The sequence below is a fragment of the Chiloscyllium plagiosum genome, chromosome 38, assembly GCF_004010195.1.
Source record: "Chiloscyllium plagiosum isolate BGI_BamShark_2017 chromosome 38, ASM401019v2, whole genome shotgun sequence".
NCBI lineage: Eukaryota > Metazoa > Chordata > Chondrichthyes > Orectolobiformes > Hemiscylliidae > Chiloscyllium > Chiloscyllium plagiosum.
In genome coordinates, this window is record NC_057747.1 from 10363539 (window position 1) to 10377639 (window position 14101).

The following is a 14101-nucleotide window of genomic DNA, read 5'->3' on the forward strand; positions in this document are numbered from 1 at the left end:
TTTATCCTGGATAGGATCAAACTTGAGTGTTATCGAGTCATACAGTCACAGAGATGTATAGCACAGAAACAGACCCTTCAGTCCGACTTACCCATGCTGATCAGATATTCCAACCTAATCTAGTCCCATTTGTCAGCATTTGGCCCATATCCCTCTGAACTCTTCCTTTTCTTGGACCCATCCAGATGCCTTTTAAATGGTGCAATTGTACCAGCCTCCACCACTTCCTCTGGCAGCTCATTCTGTACAAGCACCACCTTGTGTGTGAAAAAGCTGCCCCTTAGGACCCTTTTAAATCTTTCCCCTCTCACCCTAAACCTATGACCTCGAGTTTTGGACTCCCCACCCCAGGAAAAAGACCATAATCTATTTATCCTATCCATGCCTTTCATGATTCTATAAACCTCTATGAGGTCACCCCTCTGCCTCCAATACTCCAGGGAAAGTAGCCCCAGCCTATTCAGCCTATCCCTATAGCTCAAACCCTCCAAACCTGGCAACATCCTTGTAAACCTTTTCCGAACCCTTTCAAGTTTCACGACATCCTGGATATAGAACGTGGGGAAATAAATAGCAACATCTTGAAAAATGTCCATATTAAAGAGGAGGTGGTGCTGGATGTCTTGAAATGCACAAAGATGGATAAATTCCTGGAATCTGATCAGCTGTACCCTCGAACTCTGTGGGAAGCTAGGAAAGTGACTGCTGGGCCCCTTGCCGAGATATTTGTATCATCAATAGCCACAGGTGAGGTGCCGGAAGACTGGAGGTTGGCTAACATGGTGCCACTGTTTAAGCAAGGTGATAAGGAAAAGCCAGGGAACTATAGACCGGTGAGCCTGACATTGGTGGTGGGCAAGTTGTTGGAGGGAATCCTGAGGGACAGGATGTACATGTATTTGGAAAGGCAAGGACTGATTAGGGATAGTCAACATGGCTTTGTGTGTGGGAAACCGTGTCTCCCAAACTTTTGACTGAGTTTTTTGAGGAAGTAACGAAGAGGATTGATGAGGGCAGAGCAGTGGACTGATCTATATGGACTTCAGTAAGGACAGTGTTGTTGGAACTGCACCCATCCAAGCAAGAGGGCAGTTTTCCATCACACTCCTGACTTGTGTCTTGTAGATGGTGGACAGGCTTTGGAGAGTCAGGAGGTGAGTTACTCGCTGCAGCATTCCCAGCCTTTAACGTGGTGGTTGACAAAAAAGTGAACCTGAGGTGAACCAGGGTTCAATTAACGTTCTCTGATTATTAAGTGAAGCTTTGGAGCTCATAAAGCAAGGTTTTTAATTATTTATTAAGCTCAATTACAATGGTAAATCCTACTGCATTGATCCTTGGACTAGTAAATTCATTAAAGTTTGAGCAAAGGGAAAATAACTATCACACAACAGGATCTTTGAGACTGATCTCACATCCCAAAGCCAAACTATGTAGCTTCTATTTCCATTTGTAAGTAACTGTCTATTTGGAACTGCATTTCTTTGCTTGCTGCACATGTTAGGTTGGTGTTCTTTCAGAACGTTAAAGGTGCCTACTGGAAAAATCAAGCAAGATCCCACAAACAGCAATACGATAGTTACCAACCACAGCTGAGAAGAGAGACTGAAATCATTCCTGCCTGTCCGTTTCGGTCCCTCCAGATTAAGTTTCTCCATTCTGTATAAACACACAGCAGGCCACACACTAAGATCTCAGCTGTAATCATGAACTTCCCAGTCATTGCTGGATACTGTGACCAGACTCAAACTCTATGGGGATTGCCGTTAAACTTCTTTTATCTTCAGAAGGGGTGCGAGTGCCTGCAACTGATCCTAATCAGTTCAACTTAAGGCGCGGAGGAGGAAGGTGGTTGCAATTTAAATGATCAGGGAAGCTGTGTGAAGCCTCGGAATGCAAAAAAGCCATGATTAAGGCTACGGACCGTTCCATTCTGCTGCTACCAAGAATTCCTCACAAACCGCTTCTCCTCTATCTTTAGGGAAATCTATTCACAATATCTTGTATCGTCTTCAAGGTCAGCTAAGGAAACAAATAGCTAAGTTATTCTGTGCTTCAACATCCATACTTGACAAAGTAATCTCCTTCAGGAGCTCCCATTATTCCAGTGTGACTCAATTTATAATTGCCTCCAAGTCATTAGCATGATTTTAATCATTTAGGAGAATCTATTTGCTCTCTAAGAATGGAAAGTATCAAGATCTGACACAGATATCTTTCAGCTATGCAAAAATAGTCCAAATGAAGGCTGTTAGAAGGAACAACAATTCCGATTGCATCTTATTTATCTTTGAAATCAATGAGAAAACAATTTAATAAAGGGTTAACAAAACAATTAGCTATGCAATGTGGTAGAACTCCACTTGACATACTTATGCACGGTGACATTGGCTGTAAATTTCAGGGCTATGAGAGAGAGGGGTCGATAATTTTCAAGTAATTTCAATCAAATTATTTGTTGATGTGCAATTTACTTTGCACTGTTCCTTTGTTGGTGTTCACAGATGTCCTTTTGTTGAAAATAAACAGAGTGAGTACCTGAAAGGTATTTGTTATGAATTCTTGGGGTGTGGGTGTCACTGGTAAGTGTGGAACGCAGTGTATACCACCCTTCATTAGTGGCACCGGGTTGTTGGTGGTGATCTGCCATCTTAAATGGCTTGGCACAACTGAGTGGATTGCTAGGTCACAACAATGTGAAGGGAAAAGGTCATCCATATTGGTATGGATGAAGGGATGAGTAATGAAGGAATCAGTTAGATGTTTGTGACAATCCAGTCCTTTCATGGTAATTGCTTTCAGTTTTTTTTACAGCTGGCTAGAAGAGTCCAATGGCCTACTCCCGTTTCTAATCTGGACATTCAACTAACATTCATAAACCACTACAGCACGCAAAAATGAGGTGATATTAATTTTAGCTCAGGCTAAAGGGACCAAATGGCCTCCTGCTATATCATTGTACGAATGCCAAGCATTGCAGTGGAAATTGATGGCCTTTACAATATTTTGTAAAATTGCAGCGCAAGTGCTTGAGAGCAAACTTGTGAACATGACTGTGATCTTAATGTTCACAGCCAAGAAGGGTGAGGTAATGGCCTAGTGGTATTATCACAGGACTGTTAATCCAGACACCCAGGTAATGCTGCGGGGACTTGGGTTCAAATCCTGTAATGGCAAATGTTGGAGTTTGAATTTAATGAGAATCTGGAATTAAGAGTCTAATGATGACCATGAATCCATTGTCAACTGTTGGACAAAACCCATCTAGTTCATTCATGCCCTTACCAGGTCTGGCCTACATGTGACTCCAGACCCACAGCAATGTGGTTGCCTCTTAACTACCCTCTGGGTAAAGTTAAAAATCACACAACACCAGGTTACAGTCCAACAGGTTTATTTGAAAGTACAAGCTTTTGGACCGCTGCTCCTTGGTCAAGTAGCCAGTGAGAAAGGTACATACGACACAGAATTTACAAGTAAATTGTACTTTCAAATAAACCTGTTGGAATATAACCTGGTGTTGTGTGATTTTTAACTTTGTACACCCCAGTCCAACATCGGCTCCTCCACATCAACATTTCATCCTCACTAACACTCAATACTGGATCCCCCCAGAGTGTGTACTCAGCCCCCTAACGTATTCACTGTATACCCACGACTGCCAAATACCAGACTAATGCCATTTACAAGTTTGCTGATGACACCACTATAATCTCAGATGGCGATGAAACAGACTACAGACATGAGGTGGAAGACCTGGAAAAATGGTGCCCTGAGAACAACCTAGCTCTCAATGCCGGCAAAAACAAGGAATTCATTATTGACTTTCGGCGGGATGTTACTCATGCCCTCCCCTGCACATTAACAGCACAATGGTGGAACGAGTGGAGAGTGTCTAGCTCCTGGGAGTGGTCATCCACAACAAGCTTTCTTGGACTCTTCATGTGGATGCACTGGTTACAAAGGTCCAACAACATCTCTTCTTCCTCAGGCAGCTGAGAAAATTTGGCATGATGGTGAATATCCTTGTCAACTTTTATATGTGCGCCATCGAGAATATTCTGTCTGGCTGTATCACTGTTGTATGGCAACTGTACCATTCAAGATCAGAGACGATTACAGAGAGTGGTGAACTCAGTCCGGACAATCATAAAGGCCAACCAAGCTCACTATCAAGGAAAGGCTGCCAGCATTCTTAAAGATCCATCCCACCCTGGCAATGTTTTTCTACAACCCCTACCATCGGGGAGAAGGTACAGAAGCCTGAACACGCATCAGCTGGTTTCGAAACAGTTTCTACCCTACTGTTGTTAGAATACTGAATGGACTCACAAACTCTTAATGTTCACCTGTACCTGTGCTTTTCTTTTTGCCACTGTTTACCTATTATTTACTATCTATGCTACTTAACTCTGTGATCTGCCTGTATTGCTCACAAGACAAAGCTTTTCACTGTGCCTCGGTGCACGTGACAATAAATTCAATTCAATTCAGTTCAAACCTCTAGGCAATTAGGAATGGGCTACAAATGCTGGTCTAGCCAGAGACAACCTCATCCATAAATAAATTTAAAGAAAGAAAGAATCAAATGCCCTCACTCAGCACTAGGTTTGCCACTTGCATTTTGGCTGAATTTTATTCATCACTAGCCAAGTTTGGTTTGTGAATGCGGATCGCAAGATAAAGGTTTACCCTGGACCTTCCATGTGTCATTTGTATCACAAAGCCTCGTCTACTCATGATTCAGGGGATGGTAGTGTTTTCTATGCATGTATTGATGACCTAAAGTCCAAATGTCAAGTGGTTGCAGTGCAATGATTTTGAACTTTTACTGGAGCTTGGACAGAGACATGGCAGCTCTGTAAGCCATCTGTTAGAAAAACACTGGGTTCTTATTTCCAAAGGTATAGAATTCATAGGCAGTGAAGTTATGTTATACTTGGACAGTTTCCTGTTAGGGTCATGCTAAGGGTAGCATGCATTTTGCTGGTCTCCACTCTATAAAAATGACTCTGAAACACTGCAGTAGGTTAAAAATAAGTTATAAAGATAGTATCAGAATTTAGAGACATTGAGGAAACATTGGACAATTCAGCGCGTTTCTCTTTGGAAAAGACGCGGAAGAAACGTGACTGTGATCTTTAAAATAATGAAGAGTTTAGATAGATGTGGAATGTTTGGACTTTTCATAAGTAATTTAATTGGATGTGGGTGCCACTGAGAAAGTATTTGCTGCCTATTCCTAAATGCGTTTGAATTGAGTGGCTTATTTGGACAGTATGGTTAGCACTGGTGCCTCACAGAGCCAGAGACCTGGGTTCAATTCCCGCCTTGTTTGTGTGGAGCTTGCAAAATCTCCCCGTGTCTGTGTGGGTTTTCTCTGGGTTATCCAGTTTCCTTGGGCAGTCCAACGATGTGCGGGTTAGGTAGATTAGCCATAGACATGCAGGGATAACATAAGAGGATGGATCTGGGTGAGATACCCTTCGGAGGGGCAGTGTAGACCCGATGGGTCAAACAGCCTGCTTCCAGACCATAGGGATTCGATGATTCATTGCAGATGCCAATAGTTTGTCAACCACATTGTCTGTCGTTTTGGAGTGACAAGTAGGCGAGACTGGGTAAGGAGAGCAGATTTCCTGAAGAATATTGATGACTAAGTTGATTCTAAGAACAACTGATCCTTAGCTGCTGCAGTGAACATTAATTCAGGCCTCCAGGTTACTAAGCCAGCAACGATACCATGACAGTAATCTCTCCCCCACCAGTCAGAGTCCAAAAATGGGCACCATAAATGTGAGATAGTGACTAACTGATCCAAGAGGGAAATAAAAAGGAAAAGCTGAGACGAAGTGGGTTTGAGTGGGAAGAGACTGGTGTGGAGTCATAGAGGCATACCACATGGAAATAGACCTTTCGGTCCAACCAGTCCATGCCAACCATAATCCCAAATTAACCTAGTCCCAACTACCTGTTCTTGGCCTATATCCCTCCAAACCTTTCTTATTCATGAACTTATCCAGATGTCTTTTAAACATTGTAACTGTACTCACATCCACCACTACTTCTGGAATTCATTCCACACGCAACCCATTCTGTGGAAAACAATTGTCCCTCACGTCTTTTCTAAATCTTTCTTCTCTCACCTTAAAAATATGCTCCTTAGTCTTGAAATCTCTCACCCTAGGGAAAAGATACCTGTCATTCACCTTATCTATTCCCCTCATGATTTTATAAACTGCTATAAGGTCACCCCTCAATTTCCTACATTCCAGTGAATCAAATCCCAGCCTATCCAGCCCCTCAAAACTTAAACCCTCCATTCCCAGCAACATCCTGGTAAATCTCTTCTGAACCTTCTCCAGCTCAATAATATCCTTCCTATAACAGGGTGACCAGAACTGAACACAGTACTCCAGAACTGGCCTCTAAAATGTCTTATACAACCTCAAGGGATGTCCTAACTCCTATACTCAAAGGTCTGAGCACTAAAGGCAACTCCCCAATGCCTGTACTCTATCTGAAAGATAAAAATAAGGATCATGATAGAACAGCTTCAACAATGCTCAAGAAACTTAACATCGTACAGGACACAGCAACCTGTTTCTTCAATTGTGCCAGATCAAAATCCTGAAATTCTCTCTCGCTTGAGACCACAGTATTTAAATTGGCACAAGATAACCAGCAAAGATAGCACTAAATGTCTGATGGACAGTTCAATACACAAAAAACTTCAAGGTACCCTAAACACATTTTTTCTGTGGACTGGTGAGGTCATAGCTAAATGGTTGCATCTTTGGGTTAGAGGCAGTATTGTTAAAAATACTCACTCTTGAGTCTACGAGTTAAATAAACAAAGATTTTATTGAGGCACATGTGAGGGGAGCAGATTTCAGTCATATAAATAACTTCTCAATCCTAGGTTGGAATCGCAGGAGATGGGGGACGATATAAAACAAGAATTTTGAATCAGTGTTTACTGTGGAGAAGGACATTGAAGATATAGATGGTGACATCTTGAAAAATGTCCATATTTCAGAGGTGGTGCTGCTGGATGGCTTAAGATGCTTGGAGGTGAATAAAATCCCTGGATCTGATCAGATGCACCCTAGAACTCTGTGGGAAGCTCGGAAAGTGATTGCTGGGTCCCTTGCTGATATATTTTTTATCATCAATAGCCACAGGTAAGGTGCCGGAGGACTGAAGGTTGGCTAATGTGGTGCCAATATTTAAGAAAGGTGGCAAGGAAAAGCCAGGGAACTATAGACCGGTGAGCCTGACATCAGTAGCAGGCAAGTTATTGGAGGGGATCCTGATGGACAGGATTTACATGTATTTGGAAAGGCAAGGACTGATTAGGGATAGTCAACATGGATTTGTGTGGGGGAAACCATGTCTCAATAACTTAACTGAGTTTTTTAAAGAGGTAATGAAGAGGATTGATGAAGGCAGACCTATGGACGTGATCTAGAGAACTTCAGTAAGGCATTCGACAAGGTTCATCATCGTAGACTGGTCAGCAAGGTTAGATCATGTGGAATAGAGGGAGAACAAGCCAATTGGATACAGAACTCCCTTTGAAGGTAAAAGACAGAGGGTGGTGGTGGAGGTTTGCTTTTCAGACTGGAGGCCTGTGACCAATGGAGTGCCACAAGGATCAGCGCTGGGTCCACTACTTTTTGTCAATTATATAAATGATCTGGATGTGAACATAGGAGATATAGTTAGAAAGTTTGCAGGTGACACCAAAATTGGAGATGTAGTGGACAGCAAAGAAGGGTACCTCAGAGTACACCAGGATCTTGATCAGATGGACCAATGGGCCGAGGAATGGCAGATAGAGTTTAATTTAGATAAATGGGAGGTGCTGTATTTTGGAAAGGCAAATCAGGGCAGGACCTACACACTTAATAGTAAGGTCCTGATGAGTGTTGCTGAACAAAGAGACCTTGGAGTGCAGGTTCATAGTTCCTTGAAAGTGGAGTCTCAGGTCGATAGGACAGTGAAGAAGGCATTCAGTATGCTTTTGTTTATTGGTCAGAGCATTGAGTATCAGAATTGGGAGGTCATGTTGCAGCTGTACAGGATAATAGTTAGGCCACATTTGGAATATTGTGTGCAATTCTGGTCTCCCTCCGATAAGAAGGATGTTGTGAAACTTGAAAGGGTTCAGAAAAGATTTACAAGAATGTTGCCAGGGTTGGAGGGTTTGCGCTATAGGGAGAAGCTGAACAGGCTGGGGCTGTTTTCCCTGGAGCATCGGAGGCTGAGGGGGTGACCTTATTACAGAGGTTTATAAAATCATGAGGGGCATGGATAGGATAAATAGACAAGGTCTTTTCCACAGGTTGGGGGAGTCCAGAATTAGAGGGCCTTGGTTTAGGGTGAGAGGGGAAAGATTTAAAAAGGACCTAAGGAGCAACTTTTTCACACAATGGTGGTGCGTGTATGGAATGCGTTGACAGAGAAAGTGGTGGAGGCTGATACAAGTACAATATTTAAAAGGCATCTGGATGGGTATATAAATAGGAAGGGTTTGGAGGGATATGGGCCAAGTGATGGCAAATGGGACTAGATTAGGTTGGGATATTTGATCAGCATGGATGAGTTGGACCGCAAGGTCTGATTCCATGCTGTATATCTCTGACTCTATAACTCTAAGCATGCTAAACAGCACAGACTAGTTATGCTGAATGTGCAATATACCTGTGTCATTGTAGTTCTTTTTATTCATGAAATAATATTTTTAAGTATCTACAAAGGGTTCTCAATCTGTTCCGCACAGTATTTGCATTAAGTAAAAAGAAACACAAACAACAAATTGGCATTTGACATTTGCAAGAACAATGGCATTTTTAACTCATGCAGGAAAAATATTTACATACATTTTGAGGCAGCAGGGAGGGGGGTGTCGGAGAACTGAATGGACCCTTGAAATATTGGTAGAAAGATCTCAGATGCCACAAGCTTTGGTGTTTAAAGCAACCTTCAATTGTTGTAGCTGACCAGGGAATACTCACACCAAGGCCTGGATTTTAAGACTTCAAAGCCACTTAAAAGCACAAATGACAGTAAATTGCGTATTTGAAATTGGTATTCTGTTTTATTTAAAACCTTATTTTAAAGGGTATAAATTTCAGTCAGTGAGATAAATTTGGACATAATTTTGTAGTGATTGGTTTACCTGATTTATAATCCATTGGCTTAGTGGTATTATTGAGGAGAAAGTGAGGACTGCAGATGCTGGAGATCAGAGCTGAAAATGTGTTGCTGCAAAAGCGCAGCAGGTCAGGCAGCATCCAGGGAACAGGAGAATCGACGTTTCGGGCATAAGCCCTTCTTCAGGAGCCCTTCTTAGTGGTATTATTGCTGGACTGTTAACCCAGAGACCCAGATAATGGACTGGGGGCATGGGTTCGAATCCCATTATGGCATATGATGGAATGTGAACTCAATAAATATCTGGAATTAAGAGAATAATGATGACATTGCTGATTGTTGGAAAAACCCATCTGGTTCATTAATGTCCTTCAGAGAGGCAAAACTGATATTCTTATCCGGTCAGACGTACATGTGACTCCAGACCCACAGCAATGTGGTTGACTTATAACTGCCCCTGGGCAATTACGGATGGGTAATAAATGCTACCTGGCTAGCAACACCCACATCCCGTGATTGAATAAAGAAAAACAAATTGCTACTTCTGTTGATAAGCCAATCGGATTTATTTGTTTGATATGTTCTTAGTCAGGAGAAAGTGACAACTGCAGATGCTGGAAAGTCAGTCAAACGTGTGGTGCTGGTAAAACACAGCAGGTCAGGCAGCACCCAAGGAGCAGAAGAGTCGAAATTTCAAACATAAGCCCTTCATCGTGAAACTTGAAAGGGTTCAGAAAAGATTTACAAGGATGTTGCCAGGGTTGGAGGATTTGAGCTATAGGGAGAGGCTGAACAGGCTGGGCTGTTTTCCCTGGATCATCAGAGGTTGAGGGGTGACCTTATAGAGGTTTACAAAATTATGAGGCGCTTGGATAAGTCTTTTCTCTGGGGTCGGGGAGTCCAGAACTAGAGAGCATAGGTTTAGGGTGAGAGGGGAAAGATATAAAAGAGACCTAAGGGACAACTTTTTCACACAGAGAGTGGGATGTGTATGGAATGAGCTGCCAGAGGAAGTGGTGGAGGCTGATACAATTGGAACATTTAAGAGGCATTTGGATAGGTGTATGAATAGGAAGGGTTTGGAGGGATATGGGCCAGGTGCTGGCAAGTGGGACTAGATTGGGTTGGGATATCTGGTCGGCATGGACAGATTGGACCGAAGGGTCTGTTTCCATGCTGTCCATCTCTATGATTCTATGAGGGGCTTATGCCTGAAACACCAACTTTCCATGTCCTTAGTCAGTCCTATTTAGATTAATTATGCACTTTTGATTCCTCTATCCACAACCTTCGCCTCTGATGTGCTGCTGTACTTTGACCTTGTGTGAGAGAGAATGATGACAGGAAGTGACTTGAATTTACAGCGGGTGTTGTTGTGCAAGGAAGTTTGAGATTCGAAGGTAACAGACTGGATCTGTCAGTGTCAGGAAACTAAATTAATATGCAGAGTTGAAATGACAACATTGAGAAAGCATTGTTAGTATTTCATTTCTGCTGATGGTTAATTCTCTTGAGCCTGTGTAACATATCCACCTGAGTTTTTCAATGAAAGTTTTGTTATTGTTCACTCATGGATGAGGGAGTCACTGGCTGGGCCAGCAATTGTTGCCCATTGCTAATTGCCGAGAGGGTAGTTAAGTGTCAGCCATATTGCTGTGGGTCTGGAGTCACATGTAGGACAGACCAGATAAGGATGGCAGTTTCCTTCTCTAAAGGACACTAGTGAACCAGATGGGCTTTTTTTCTGACAATCGACAATGGATTTGTGGTCATCATCAGATTCTTAATTCCAGACTTTTACTGAATTCAAATTCCACCACCTACCGTGACAGGATTTGAATCCGGGTCCCAAGAACATTACCTGGGTCTCTGAATTAACAGTTAATACCACTATGCTATAGCCTTCCCTTATTTTAGCTGCCTATTTTGAAGAAAAATGTATTTTGAAAAAAAAAGTGGAAAAAAAAACCTAAAATACAATGCAGTAACATTTTACAGAAAGCTTTAGTCAAGCATTGAGTGGTCCGGATCTGGTTGGAAGCGCCTGAGTTGGAGGTGACGGCAGATTCACTTGAATCCTTCTGCAGGAAAATGGGAATTATTTGAAAAGGAAAAATGTGGGGCAGTGACAGGAGATGTAACCACATGACAATACAGTCAAAGTCCTCGCATTACATCAGATTTTATTATGTTTCTTAATTAGATCCGTATCTCAGTTTTTAAAAATCTTTCATTTTGCTTTGGGAGATAAGTGTTCCTCTATTTATAGGAACAGGAAGAGAGCATTCATGAGCACTCTGCCCTTCAAGTACATCAAGATTGATCTGTATCTTAACTCTATCCATCCACTCTTTGGTCTCATGTGCTTTCAAGTATCTTTTAAAACTGATATCCCCTCCCTACTTGCTTTTGGTTGGGAACTGCTAGTCTTTGAAGCAGGGATTGTCTTGTCAATGACAGTGAAATTACAGTGAAATGTAAATTTCTGGAAAGTGACATGACATGGTGTGGGCATGACACCAACCTGTCTCTTGCATCCATTACCCTCTGTACTCACTGGCCTATACTTGGTTTCCCTCCCATAATGCGTGAATTTCTTAATTTAGTTTTTAAATCCCACCCATGGCCATACCCTGTCCTATTTCTGTAACCTTTGCAAGCTCTACAGAACTCCACAGTCCCTAGATTTCACCAGTTTTGGGCTCTTGGGTATTTTGGACTTTAAATTAGGCATATTTGATGTCCATTTCTTCAGTCACCTGGGCTTTAGAATCCCTTTTGCTGCCTCCTCTCTTCTAAAACTTCCGTTTAAGGTGCTCTCTGGAGGGTTTTTATTCCATCACAAGTTTTGTCTGGTTACACCTCTCTGAGACACTTTATGAAAGGTACTAGGTCAATGTGCATATTTTTACCGTGAAGCAGGATGACTCAATCCCAGAAGGGCTAGCTAATAATTTACATATTCATAAAGCCACAACTAATAACGTTCAACGGCACTTACTGGAATAATAAAGTTTCAACCCCAACGTGCAGTGTAATCAGCAGTTTCTTTTACAGCTCCTGTTTCATGCCTCTTAATTGCTTTTATTGAGCTGCAATATTAGTTTCTGCAGAACAAACAGCAACTGCGTCCTGAATCCAGGGAATTGCTTCGCTGCTGTTGGAGTTGTGATGTTTGTTGTTCTGCTCATACAGCAGGTTGTCTGAGTTGCTGCTGGATCATGCTACCCATAATGTGGGGAGCTTGCCAGTCGTGTTAATCTCACTGGAACTAGAAATCGGGGGTCACAGTTTTGAATATACTCGGGGTCACAGTTTAGAATCCCACTGTGGTGGGAATTCAATAAAAATCTGGAATTAGAAGACAGCCTACTGACAACATTGTTGCTAACTTGTTGGTCTTCCAGAGGTGGAAGACTGTGTGCTACAGACTGGCATATTCTAAGCTCCAGGCTTATGTGCTGAGAGACGCAATAAAGCCTGGGACAGCTGCCACCAAGGCACAGTGGGGAAAGACCACTGATTGAGGTCTTCCTGCTGAAGATAAATGTGGGTCCATTCAGATATTGGCTCCCCACCTCGTGCATGTAAATATAATTTGTACAAGTAAGAGATGCCTTTGATTTGTTTGGATAGAAACACCAATGTTTGTTTCCTTGATATGCTACTGTACAGAACCAAACTGTGACTAAGATACTTTTTATGAATAAAGTATATTTTGAAACAAAAAAGTCGTTGAAACTCATTTGGTTCACTAATTTCCTCAGAGAGGGAAATCTGCTGTCCTTACTTGGGTCTGGCCTACATGTGACTCCAGACACACAGCGTTGTGGTTGACACTGAAACAACCTAGAAGGCCAATCGGCTCAAGGGCAATACAAGGATGGGCAACACATTCATGTCTTGCCTGTGATGCCCATACCACTTGTAAGCATAAAGAAAACTAATGTCCCTCACAGCCTGAGAATAGAAATAATGCTATTGCAGTCAGTATCATTGGTCATCAGAGAACGATACAGCACTGAAGGAGGTCATGTGACCCAAAGCTATACAGAATGTTGAACCCACTCTCACAGTCATACAGCATGGAAACAGACCCTTCAGTCCAACCAGTCCATGCTGACCATAGTCCCAAACTAAACTAGTCCCATTGGCCTTTCTCACAGCCCTGTAAAGTTGTCATTTCCAATCCTCTTTTGGAACCAGTGACTGAACCTTCTTCCAGACCTACTCCCAGGCTCATCATATCTGGCTGAGTTTTGAAAAGAAAAATCCTCATCTCTCACTGGCCCTCCTCTGGATTTTCTTGCTAATTACTTTAAACACATCAGAGTCAAGTGGTCACAGGTTCAAATCCCACTCCAGGACTTGGGCAAAAACACCCAGGCATCGGGACTGCACCATTGAAGGTGCTGCCTTTCAGGTAAGATGTTAAAACTGTCACTCAGTCTGCCCTGTCAAGTGGATGGAAAAGATCCCACAACACCATTTTCTGAAAGAAAACAGGGCTATTCTTCTGGGTCCTGACCAATATTTGCTTTTGAATCACATGACTGAAAAAGACAAAAGATCTGGTCCTCCACACAGAGTTAATATACCTGAGTCTATTATGGCTCTTCTTCAGAACTCTTCAGCCAGAAGTGCTGAGTGGATGATCCATCTCACCTTCTTCCAGTGCTCCCCAGCATCACGGATGCCAGCGTTCAGTCAATTCGATTCACTCCACGTGACATTAAGAAATAACTGAAGGCACTGGATACTGCGAAGGTTATGGGCAATGACAACATTCTGGCAATAGCATTGAATACCTGTGCTCCAGAACTGGGAATGCTGTAGCCAAGCTACTCCACTGCCAACACTGGCATCGATCCGAAAGAATGGAACATTATCCAGGTATGTCCTGACTGCAAAAATAGGATAAATCCAAAATGATAAATTAATA

At 42.4% G+C, this 14101-nt stretch overlaps 1 protein-coding gene across 4 annotated transcripts in view; it reads right to left on the bottom strand.

The window, feature by feature from the left end:
• The window catches only part of LOC122541810 (rho GTPase-activating protein 22-like), a 330924-nt gene that overhangs the window by 87374 nt on the left and 229449 nt on the right, over positions 1 to 14101 (bottom strand). The window lies entirely within an intron of this gene.